This window comes from Cetorhinus maximus, chromosome 3 (assembly GCF_964194155.1).
Source record: "Cetorhinus maximus chromosome 3, sCetMax3.hap1.1, whole genome shotgun sequence".
Lineage (NCBI taxonomy): Eukaryota > Metazoa > Chordata > Chondrichthyes > Lamniformes > Cetorhinidae > Cetorhinus > Cetorhinus maximus.
The window spans coordinates 58,267,068-58,279,696 of NC_135881.1; the positions used below are offsets into that span (position 1 = coordinate 58,267,068).

The 12,629-nt window shown below is 43.5% G+C and overlaps 1 protein-coding gene across 2 annotated transcripts in view; it reads left to right on the forward strand.

The window, feature by feature from the left end:
* Positions 1–1,252: 1,252 nt before the first annotated feature.
* The window catches only part of steap2 (STEAP family member 2, metalloreductase), a 117,085-nt gene continuing 105,708 nt past the window's right edge, over positions 1,253–12,629 (forward strand). For both annotated transcript variants that reach the window (XM_078538417.1, XM_078538418.1), the window contains exon 1: positions 1,253–2,041. The gene's annotated coding sequence lies outside the window, so the exon portion shown is untranslated. The remainder of the gene's footprint in view (positions 2,042–12,629) is intronic.

Below are 12,629 nucleotides of genomic sequence, written 5' to 3' on the forward strand. Positions count from 1 at the left end.
TGGGCCGAGGACTCTACCCTGAGGGACTCCTGCAGTGATGTCCTGAGATGATTGCCCTCCAACAACCACAACCATCTTCTTTTGTGCTAGGTTTGACTCCAACCTGCAGAAAGTTTTCCCCTTGATTCCTATTTGACTCAAGTTTTGCTGGGGCTCCTTGATAGTCAAATGTTGACTTGATGTTAAGGGCAGTTACTCTCACCTCAGGAGTTCAGCTCTTTTGTCCATGTTTGAACCAAGGCTGTAATGAAGTCAGAGCTGAGTGGCCCTGGCGGAACCCAAACTTAGCGTCAGTAAGTAGGTTATAGCTAAGCAAGAGCCACTTGATAGGACTGTTGATGACCCCTTCCATCACTTTACTGATGTTGCAGAGTATACTGATGGGATAGTAATTAGACCATAAGACCATAAAACATAGGAGCAGAAATTAGCCTGCTTTTTGTGTACAGGACATACCTGAACAATTTTCCACATTGCTGGGTAGATGCCAGTGTTGTAGCTGGCAACTACACTTGGCAACTTCGACTGTGGAAACGACCCCATTTTGAGAGCCTTTCAGCTAAGGGTCGTAATTAGGTTTGGGTTACAGTGAAAGTAATTTCATTACAAAATGATTGAAACTCGGCACGAGTAAAATGCTTCGGTCGCTTTTCATCTCACCCGCAAAATCACAACCTTAGTGCAAAATATATAAGATGGTTATGGGAAGGGGGGGCGACATTAAATGGGCGAATATAAAGGTAATAATATCAGAGACTCTTCGTGTGGTATCTTGCTCCTTGTCTATCGATAGCTGAGGGGATATGAAGCATTCGTTGGCACATCAAGTACGAGCTTGTATGTGTGAAATCTCTCAGCTGCACCAATAAAAGCAGAAAACAGAAAGGCTCTTGTCTGGCTTTGTGCAGCCGCTCGACCATGGAAGTTTCAATCTCCACAGTGCGAACAGGCAGCAAAATGACTACATTCTGAACTGAACGATTCTTAAGCTAAAGATGAATTGCTTACAGGTGGGGGGGTGGGCGTATAAACTATTTCAAACAAATTACAGCAAAAGTAAATGTTTAATAATAAATATATGACGGTCGATTTGTGCCAGGGAGCGATTAACACGTGGGGAGTGATTCATTGCGAAAACAAAGCGGGGAATCCATTCACTGGGGACAACTATTCTCATTTCCGATGTCGAGATTTTAAACTGGAGCGTAATGACAGCAGGACATATCCTGACAGGGTTTTTAAGGTATGATCAGCTGCTTTCTAATTCTAGCTGTGTTCTAACTTTTGGCAACCTCTCTGATGGAGCTGGAATGCTCTCTCTCCCCCCCCCCCCAGTGGAGGTTGGAATGGTGCAGGCCCTGGCATTGGAGCGAGCTGAGTTAAGGGCTGCACGGCAGCTGGAGTCGCCTCCGGTACTGTACCTCCCAGTTATCTCCGTCCAGCCCGTTAACAGTGCAACTTAGCGGACAAAGCAGATTCATAGTTATCCTCCCATGAAGAGAGGTCAGGAAATGGCACCGACCAAGACACATGAAGATGTTCCAATCTGCTGCTGGGGCAACGATGTCAATCGGGATTGAAGCGAAATCAAAAGCAGACAGAAAACGGCCGGCCACCAGTAAGAGTCCCGGACCTCAAATTCAAACAAACTCTGAACATTGCTTACTAGCGTAACCCGATTGGTTAATAGGAAGCTCCAGAACGGAGAATGTTTTTTCCACCCGCTGCTCTAAATGCCATCTAATGACTCCATATCAGGGGTTAACTGGGTTTTCCTCGGAATCAAGGTGACACACATAGTAAAAGAAGGTTTCCACCAATTGTATTTTTGAGATAAACTCGTAATCCTCTGCTTGAAGCAGGCAGTTCTGCTATACAGGAGTGCGGCTGGTGACTAAGAATCAATCTGGCTCATTGATAGGATCTGGAGATGAAGGCAGCAGTGATTCTCCCCACTCGGTTGCAGAGAGCTATGTAATGCCCAACAGATATGGGTTCTTAGCTTGATAAGAAGCCAGAAGCTTAATAGAATTCTGACCTGGTAAGTTGTGTATTATTAGTAGTTCAAATTTTGTACAGTGTTCCTGAGCTGGCAATAAGGGTTTCTAAACCTTGGTTGTTAGCGACATTAACTTAAATTATTTGGGTTTTTGAAAAGTGGTGTTCCTACAATGACAGCACTTCATATTGGAAAAACTGAAATTTTACAAATGTAGAGTTCTTTGTAATTTAGCTTGGTAAAAAGTATGATAGATGTTTTTGGATATACTGAAGATCTGGCTGATGAAAAAAAATGATTACCAAAATAGCAGGTCTCCTGCCTGTGGCAGACTAAACACCTGACCTTATTTTAAGTTCTATTTAAATTCCCATCCTTGTCTTCCAACCCCTTCATGACCTCACCCCTCCCTATCTCTGTAATCTCTTCCAGTGCTACAAGACTCCAATATATCGGCATTTCTTCAATTCTGGCCTATATACCATCCCCAATTTTAACTGCTGCATGTTGTTGGCTGTATCTTCAGCTGTCAAAACCCTAAGTTCTGAATTCACTCTGTAGGTTCTCCGACTCTCTTTCCTCCCTGTAAGACGCTGCTTTAAAACTTACTCCTTTGACTAAGGTTTGGTCATCTGCTCTAATATCCCCTTATGTGACTTAATGCCAATTTTGTTTGACAACATTCTTGTGAAGTGCCTTGGGATATTGTACCATATTTGCATCTTCTCATTATTGCCAGTTTCCATGCATTCTGCATCACTTGAACTAAATTCATTGTATGTACAATTATGGACTTTTTAAACTTATACCAATAAATGTTCGGTGTGAAAGTATAATAGTTAAGGGCTGCATTTTCCATTGTATTTTGTTCTGTACAGATTTTAGGTTCCATGTGAAAATACAATCAAGACTTTTCCCACTGAGCATTGCTACTAGTTTTTCTAACCATGTGCCACAATCCCATTTATGTTGTCCTCTTAGAAGTTTAAGTACTCTTGAATCAATCTTTCTTTTCCCCATGACTGAATCCAATCTGTTCCACCATCTGTCAGATTATGGGTTAATGTTATTAAGTTTTCATGTACCTGAGAACTATTTGTTTCAAATTGTGCACTTTTTGGCAGTTGTATTGGACAGTGGCTGTTGAGGCTAGGTCAATTGAAAATTTCAAAACTGAGATTGATAGATTTTGATTAGCTAAGGGATATATAATCAAGGAATTAAGACATGATCAAATCGAATGATGGAACATTCTTGTAGGCTTGATGGCTTACTGCTCAAATTTAAGAATCTCAAGCCCATTATTACAACCCATTATTGGTTGTCCTCCCCATCTTGGCATCTTCCAACACTACAACTTGCCCCACCACCCACCTGTGCACACTGTTGCTCAGATTCACACCTCATGCTTTCTTCTTCACTTTGCTCCACTATTGGTTGCTGAGCCAAGGTCCCTTGCTCTTGAAGCCTCTCCCTAAACCTTTCTGCCTGTTCACGACCCTCTACTCCTTTTAAGATCCTCCTTAATACTACAAAATTTTCAAGCTTTTGGCCTCATCCCTTGTAATAATTCTTTCTTTTATCCCATATCTTTTTCAAAATTACATCTCTGAGATTTTTTTAGGACCTTGTTCTATGTCTGAACGTGCAAACCAGTTGTGAAAAATAATGTCTGGCCAGTTCTGAGAAAACAAATGGGCAGGGTTGCAAAAGCACCCATTAAAAATCTCAGAACACCATTTATTTGTGGAATTTGACTTAGTCACTGTAAACCAGTGGTTCTAAGATGTTAATCTTGCATGTCATGACATCTGTGGTTTGAATTAAACTGCATAGTCTGACTCACCATGAACAATGAGATTGGCTTGTATTCTAATTGGTGTCTGCAAAATCTTCTTGTGAATGACACTACAGGTGTAAAGATACAGATCAAAAAATAACCACAGGTGTTGCACTTGGCAAAAGAAAATTACATGCAAATATCATGCAGCTGGTTGGTATAAATTTCTTATTTGCAAAGGAGTGACAAATTAGAACTTCTAAACTAAATTATATAAAATTACCAGCAAAAACAGCGTGCACTAAATCAATGAAATTACAATGAAAATACAGTCTGCATTTTTCAGTAATATTCAGGATTTAAAATTAAGTTTTCATTCTGTTAGAAACATGAAGAAATTCATATTTCACAAATATAATTAAACATACCTACGCAATTGTACTTTGGCTACGTGCCTGCATTATTGTTTTTGAATTGCCCAGGCTCCGAATTGATATTCTACCCAGAGCCAACACCTTTGAAGCGAAAGGAGTTCTTGACCTCGCCTATGTTTGCAATTCCTAGGATAACACAAACTGAGCATGGGCGGTGTAGAGAATTGTGAAGCATGTTTTGTTATGATTTTCCCAGTATTGCTGGTAACACTTCTAGAACTGCATTTAAGAATTAGTTTTTCGAAATTATTTTAAAATGTACTTGGATGTGAATTTTACTTGGTTATCAAATACTTGATAGAAACAGAGGTTACCCCCAGAGAGAGGTAAAGCCTAGATGCTCTAACCATTCCAATTTATCTTGTTTATACTAAAAAGTGAAAAATAAGAATTGCTTATATAAAGGTGGTATAGTGATATACAGTGGTATACAGGTATAGTGAGCTTCTGAATTCTCATTCCTTTGTGTTTCCACTAATTAACAAATCAGTCATTCGTGATAACAATGTTGAAACCCTCTCTTAGGTAACTCCTTGCCTCTATTCCCCTCAACTTCACCAGCCTCCATGACTGTATCTTCTCGGTCCTGGTAACATTAAGTGAATCTATATTGCACTTTTTCGATTGGTTGTTATGTTCCAAGGTTAGGAAAAGGCCATCAGGCCTCTCATACATTCACTCCATTCTGATTGGGCTTATCCTTGTAACCTCTCCTGTTCTGTTTTTTACCTCTGCCTCCCCCCCCCCCCACCCCCACCTTCCTGGGAGAGACAGAAAAGTTGCAACACTACAGCCAATTTCAGGAACCTGTGGGCTTGACCCCTCAACAGTGATCAGGGAAGTTGCAGGATGCTAACATTCGTTGTCTATTGCCCCAAATCTTTCGTCTGCTGCAATCTCATAGATTTTCAAAAATGCACCTAATGCCTCTGAAGGCTCAAAGGGGGTAATTTTAAATTTTAACCTACCAGAGGCAGACGGGGATTAATGTGTGCAGGAGATTAAAACATAGAAAATGCTGACTTGTTGGGAAGCCAGCAAGAACTTACCAACTTCAACATTTAATTGAATGTATTCACGAGCACATGGAAAACCCCTTTTGCACATTGGGGTTAACTATTAACTTGTACCAAAAGCCAACTTAGCTCATCTTTTACCATGGATTCTAGCTTTAACTGCCAACAGAAAGGTGTACTGGGATTCCTGGAACAGTGAGGATTGATGAGGCTGAGCGATTCAGTCTGGAAATCCTTAGAGACATATGGCAGTTGCTTCTTTGCCTAGCTGAAAGGCTATTGCTCTCAGGACTTGTGCTGAAAATGGTACTGTTTTGGAGGAGATTTCCAAGTACAGAAAGTCATTTCCTACTACCTTGGAGTTTTTTGACTCTGAGTTGCTCTTCCCATCAGTCAGCCTTCTCAGTAGAATGGGAGCAGTTTTTGCAGCTCTGCCTTGGAACCTTGTAACGCAGCACCAACAACACAACTGGAACAGTGGCAGCACCAGCAGGAGCAGTAGCAACCTTCTCCTTAGCCACCTGCTGCTCCACAGGACATAGGGGATGGACAAAGATTATCAGTTTGCAGGTATACAGATAGAGGATCAAATTTCTGGACATGAGTGAGCACCAGTGCACTGGGAGGCTCAGACTCTTGTTGGGTTGTTGCTGACATTGCCAGCTGCCTGGAACAATATCTCCTGTCAAGTGGGCAAGGTGGGTATGCATTGGCAGTGGCCTTCAAGGTCTCACAGCCTTGAATTTTTATGCCTCTTCCACATCTGTCGAATCTCCCAGATGACAGAGGCCATATTTGCCAGGGTTGCCAGTTACATAAGACCATAAGACATAGGAGCAGAAATTAGGCCATTCGGCCCATCGAGTCTGCTCTGCCATTCAATCATGGCTGAAAAGTTTCTCAACCCCATTCTCCCGCCTTCTCCCCGTAACCTTTGATCCCCTTACCAATCAAGAACCTATCTCTCTCGGTCTTAAATACACTCAATGACCTGGCCTCCACAGCCTTCTGTGGCAATGAATTCCATAGATTCACCACTCTCTGGCTAAAGAAGTTTCTCCTCATCTCTGTTCTAAAAGGTCTTCCCTTTACTCTGAGGCTGTGCCCTCGGGTCCTAGTCTCTCCTACTAATGGAAACATCTTCCCCACGTCCACTCTATCCAGGCCTTTCAGTATTCTGTAAGTTTCAATCAGATCCCCCCTCATCCTTCTAAACTCCATCAAGTATAGACCCAGAGTCCTCAAACGTTCCTCATATGTTAAGCCTTTCATTCCTGGGATCGTTCTTGTGAACCTCCTCTGGACCCTCTCCAGGGCCAGCACATCCTTCCTGAGATAAGGAGCCCAAAATTGCTCCCAATATTCTAAATGTGGTCTGACCAGAGCCTTATAAAGCCTCAGCAGCACATCCTTGCTTTTATATTCTAGTCCTCTCGAAATAAATATCAACATTGCATTTGCCTTCCTAACTACCAACTCAACCTGCAAGTTAACCTTAAGAGAATTCTGGACTAGGACTCCCCAAGTCCCTTTGCACTCCAGATTTCTGAATTCTCTCCCCATTTAGAAGATAGTCTATGCCTCTATTCTTCCTACCAAAGTGCATGACCTCACACTTCCCCACGTTGTATTCCATCTGCCAGTTCTTTGCCCATTCTCCTAACCTGTCCAAATCCTTCTACAGCCTCCCCGCCTCCTCAATATTACCTGTTCCTCCACCTATCTTTGTATCATCTGCAAACTTAGCCAGGATGCCCTCAGTTCCTTCATCTAGATCATTAATGTATAAAGTGAAAAGTTGTGGTCCCAACAATGACCCCTGCGGAACTCCACTAGTCACCGGCCGCCATCCTGAGAAAGACCCCCTTACCCCCACTCTCTGCCTCCTGCCAGACAGCCAATCTTCTATCCATGCTAGTACCTTGCCTCTAACACCATGGGCTCTTATCTTACTGAGCAGCCTCCTGTGCGGCACCTTGTCAAAGGCCTTCTGGAAGTCCAAGTAGATAACATCCATTGGCTCTCCTTTGTCTAACCTACTCGTTACCTCCTCAAAGAATTCTAACAGATTTGTCACATCCACATCACTGCTGATGACGTCTGTCAGAATGAGAGCACTGTCCAATTTGCTGCTTTGGTTGGATTCCCACAGGGATAAGAAGTCATAGATTGTACATGTGTGATAATCAAGCCACCCTCCAATCAACCTGCAATATGCATCAATTGAAAGTGATCCATTCCATTAATGTTCAGCTGGTATGTAATCATCAAAAGATTATCATGCATGTGGGAGCAAGATATCTAATAAGCTGCCATGATACCTTCAGTCTGAGCCAGTCAAGTCTCCCACAGATCTTCCAACCTCCAATCAGAGTCAGTGGTTGGTTCATGGGGACAAGATTGGACTTGATTGGTGACACATGTGAAGGGTGCTACAACTTACGCGCAGGGCTATGGTAACACTGCGGTTATATTACTGGACTGGTAATCTAGAGGTCTGGAATAATTTGGAGGCATATCCATGGCAAATTTAAATTCACTTAATTAAATTGGGAATAAAAAGCTAGTATCAGTAATGGTGACAATGAAACTACTGGATTCATTTAAAGACCCATTTGGCTGACTAATGTCTTTTAGAGAAGGAAATTTGCTGCCTTGCCTGGTGTGGCCTACATGTGACTCCAGTCCAACACAGTATGGTTGACTCTTAGCTGTCCTCTGAAATGGCCTAGCAGGCCACTCAGTTGTATTCAAGATGGTGATTCATCACCATCTTCTTGAGGGCAATTAGGGATAAGCAATAAATGCTGGCCTTGCCAGTGATGCCACCTCCGGTGAATGAATTAAAAAAAACTTAGGAAAGGTACAACAGAAGCCACATGGACAAAGAGGGGTCATTGAGCAGATCATCGGAATGTTCAATCTGCATTTTAGGTGCCTGGACTGATCTGGGGCACCCTTCAGTGTGCACCAGCAATGGTGTTCAGAATGATAGTGGTCTACTACGCCTTACACAACATAGCACAGCAAAGGGGATTGGAGCTGCAGGAGGAGGAAGGTTGTGACTGCTCTGCATTTTTGGAGGAGCAGTAGCCGAATGTGGCCAGGTAGCTGCAGACACTCGCTTTGCTACCAGGATTGCAGGGTAGACTCATTCAGGCACCCTTCATCTAATCTGAGGCAGTGCAGTCATTTGACACAACAGTGTGAAACCCACTGTGTGCCCCACACCCCCAACCCTATCAGCACAAAGCATTCCCACAGCCAATAATCCACCCTTCTCATTGACATCCGCTGCTCATCTTCTGTTTATCATATCATTTTCCACAAGGCTGAAGGCCACTTGGCAGGCAACAAATGGAATATCTAGACAATGAGTTTTGATATAAACTTTATGGTGCACAAACATAGAACATAAATTTGATAATTTAACACCCACAATTTCACTTCCCTTTCCTATTACTCCTAAAGTGGTGTTATCCTTGTGGCTTTAGAGACAGACTTCTCATTTGCCTGCTCTGACTACACAGATCCTCGTGACCAATGTCCACTGGGTTTTGGAGCTCGTGAAGACCCTGCCCAATGACTGCCCACCTCCTACACCTGTGCAGCGGCAGACTCGGCCATTGGGGCAGGAGGCAAGGTATGGGACTCTGCCTGAGAAGGAGGTTCAAGGGAGGAGGAATGGGAGTGCTTTGAGCAGCGTCCCTTTTTCCATGTCCATCTCCCCTTCACGCACCCGGCCAATACAGGTGAGGGAGAGAGAGGGTGTTCGAGATGGAGGTACACTCTTAGCACTTTTAAAGTCTTTGAGAATACAAATAGCCACAATTGTCAGCCTGCCTTTGTGGAGCGAGAACTCCTCAACAGAGTGGCCTGTGGCTATTTGTAACTGCTGCGAGGACAGGATTATTAAATGGTGAAACGGAGTACCTCTTCCACACCTCCACCACCCCCTCCATCCAAATTTGAGGCCACCTGCTTTCTCTCACCACATTTTGGCAGAGGGGCCTTAATAGAACCTTTAATGGTTTCAGTTGGATTCCTGCTATTTGCAGGCAGGCAGCTGTCTTGCACCTGACCTAGCCTCCTTAAAAATGGCCAATGTTGGTGAACCAGCAGGGCGGTCAGTGGTGGGAAATTCCAGGCCTGTCCACCTCTGTTCCCACTTCCAACAGGTTTCCAAATTTCTACCCAATGTTTCAGATTGACGACCTTTCATCCAATAGCGTTAATCTTTCAGGTTTTATTGTACGCTCACTGTTCTATTAAAACCTGTCATCACATGTGACTGAATAAACGCTTCTAGCTGGAGGTACAATAAAGAATGAGAGATTATTTAGCTGATATAACCCAAGGATAGGATTTTTTTTGATTTGAATAATATACTTTTAAAAACCTGGAGGTATATTAATCTTGTTCATTGGTTGCTAAGCTGCAATATCATTAATTTTATTGAGCCTCTTACACATATAACAAGCTATGAGGTCTCTCGAGAGCAAGACATTGGGATTAGTTCTGAATTGCTGTCAGAGCCAGCACAGATTTGACATAGCCAGATGGCCTTTTTCTGTTCTGTAAACTTTCATGGTTCTTGGAGATTACATTCATTGGTGAATAGTTCTTAAAGGAAAATAAATAAAACCAAAGAATACTACATTTTCCTTTAACTTAAACCATATACCGTTATTGTTTAATCATAATTTTTGATCTGTTTTGAATTGGTTAAAATAGTGCATCCTCAAAGCAGCCATTGACACACTTTGGTTGGGTAATGTCGCAAAATGTGACTTGGTGATAATGGTAGTTTTAATCAAATTCTGAGTAACAGGACAATAAAACATCATCATGACTCTCCTGCACTGTTAACATCATTGCAAGGTTTAACTTTCCTCAATTCAATAAAACATTGATCAAATCAGTAGAAATTTATTCTTGCTAGGAGGTGTTAGTCAGATGGTGCCTGGTTAAAGGGACCTGGTTTAAGTGGATAACATTAAAAGAAACAAAGGCACTTGGGGTTGCCTTTTAAATGCCCTTATTCACCAGAGTTTCTGTTGACCTCACTTTAGAGGTTGCAAAGTATCAGTAGAATATGCCTAGAAAAATGCGAGCAAATTATTTGCCATGGCATTAGATTGTACCTGCCGATGATGGAAAGGTGTCTTCCAATGTACAATCATAAACTCATCAATTTCCAGAGATGTGGCTGGTTACAGGACATGGAGAACAATACCTTTTGAAAACACCCTCCCTGCTTATTGAATGTAGCATTTACTCAATGTATTTGTTGTCCTAAAGGATGCCTTAGATACACTGCACCATGTCAACTGCCTGATATCCCATCCATCAAACTTCTCATGGGCTCCAAGAAAGATTTTCTTGTAGGACAGCTTGTATAGAGACATCAACCCTCTGATTGTGACTCCTAAGTGAGCAGTCAGATAGATTTGGATGATTGAATTCGATTCACACCATGTGACATCAAGAAATGACTGAGGGCACTGGATACGGCAAAGGCTATGAGCCCTGACAACATTCCAGCAATTGTACTGAAGACTTGTGCTCCAGAACCAGCCATGTCCCTAGCCAAGCTGTTCCAGGACAGCTATAACACTGGCATCTACCCAGCAATGTGGAAAATTGCCCAGGTATGTCCTGTCCACAAGAAGCAGGACAAATTCAACCCAGCCAATTACTGCCCCATCAGCCTTCCCTCAATCATCAGCAAAGTAATGGAAGGTGTTGTCGAGTGCTATCAAGCTGCACCTATGCAGCAGTAACCTGCTCACTGACACTCAGTTTGAGTTCCACCAGGGCCACTCAGCTCCTGACCTCAAAACAGCAATAGTCCAAAAATGGTCAAAAGCGCTGAACTCCAGAGGTGAGGTGAGAGTGACTGCCTTTGACATCAAGACAGCATTTGACTGAGTGTGGCATCAAGGAGCCCTAGCAAAACTGGAGCCAATGGGAAAACTCTCCTGGTTGGAGACATACGAAGCACAAAGGAAGCTGGTTGTGGATTTTGGATGTCAATCATGTCTGCCCTAGGACATTGCTGCAGGAGATCCTCAGGGTAATGTCCCTGGCCCAACCATCTTCAACTGTTTCATCAATGTCCTTCCCTCCATCACTAGGTAAACAAGTGAGGATAAAAACAAAAAACTGCGGATGCTGGAAATCCAAAACAAAAACAGAACTACCTGGAAAAACTCAGCAGGTCTGGCAGCATTGGCGGAGAAGAAAAGCGTTGACGTTTCGAGTCCTCATGACCCTTCAACAGAACTGAGTAATATTAGGAGAGGGGTGAAATATAAGCTGGTTTAAGGTGGGGGGGTGGGGGGAGAGAAGTTGTGGGGGGGGCGGTGGTTGTAGGGACAAGCAAGCCGTGATAGGAGCAGATAATCAGAAGATGTCACAGACAAAGGAACAAAGAGGTGTTGAAGGTGGTGATATTATCTAAACGAATGTACTAATTAAGAATGGATGGCAGGACACTCAAGGTACAGCTCTAGTGGGGGTGGGGTGGAAAGACTAACAGGGCATTAAAGGTATAGATTTAAAAATAATGGAAATAGCTGGGAAAAGAAAATTCTATATAAATTATTGGAAAAAACAAAAGGGAGGGGGAAGAAACAGAAAGGGGGTGGGGATGGAGGAGGGAGTTCAAGATCTAAAGTTGATGAATTCAATATTCAGTCCGGAAGGCTGTAAAGTGCCTAGTCGGAAGATGAGGTGCTGTTCCTCCAGTTTGCATTGGGCTTCACTGGAACAATGCAGCAAGCCAAGGACAGACATGTGGGCAAGAGAGCAGGGTGGAGTGTTAAAATGGCAAGCGACAGGGAGGTTTGGGTCTTTCTTGCGGACAGACCGCAGGTGTTCGGCAAAACAGTCGCCCAGTTTACGTTTGGTCTCTCCAATGTAGAGGAGACCGCATTGGGAGCAACGAATGCAGTAGACTAAGTTAGGGGAAATGCAAGTGAAATGATGCTGCTTCACTTGAAAGGAGTGTTTGGGCCCTTGGACGGTGAGGAGAGAGGAAGTGAAGGGGCAGGTGTTGCATCTTTTGCGTGGGCACGGGGAGGTGCCATAGGTGGGGGTTGAGGAGTAGGGGGTGATGGAGGAGTGGACCAGGGTGTCCCAGAGGGAACGATCCCTGCAGAATGCCGCCAGTGGGGGTGAAGGGAAGACGTGTTTGGTGGTGGCATCATGCTGGAGTTGGCGGAAATGGCGGAGGATGATCCTTTGAATGCAGAGGCTGGGGTGATAAGTTAGGACAAGGGGGACCCTATAATGTTTCTGGGAGGGAGGAGAAGGCAAGAGGGCGGATGAGCGGGAGATGGGCCAGACACGTTTGAGGGCCCTATCAACGACCGTGGGTGGAAAACCTCGGTAAAGGA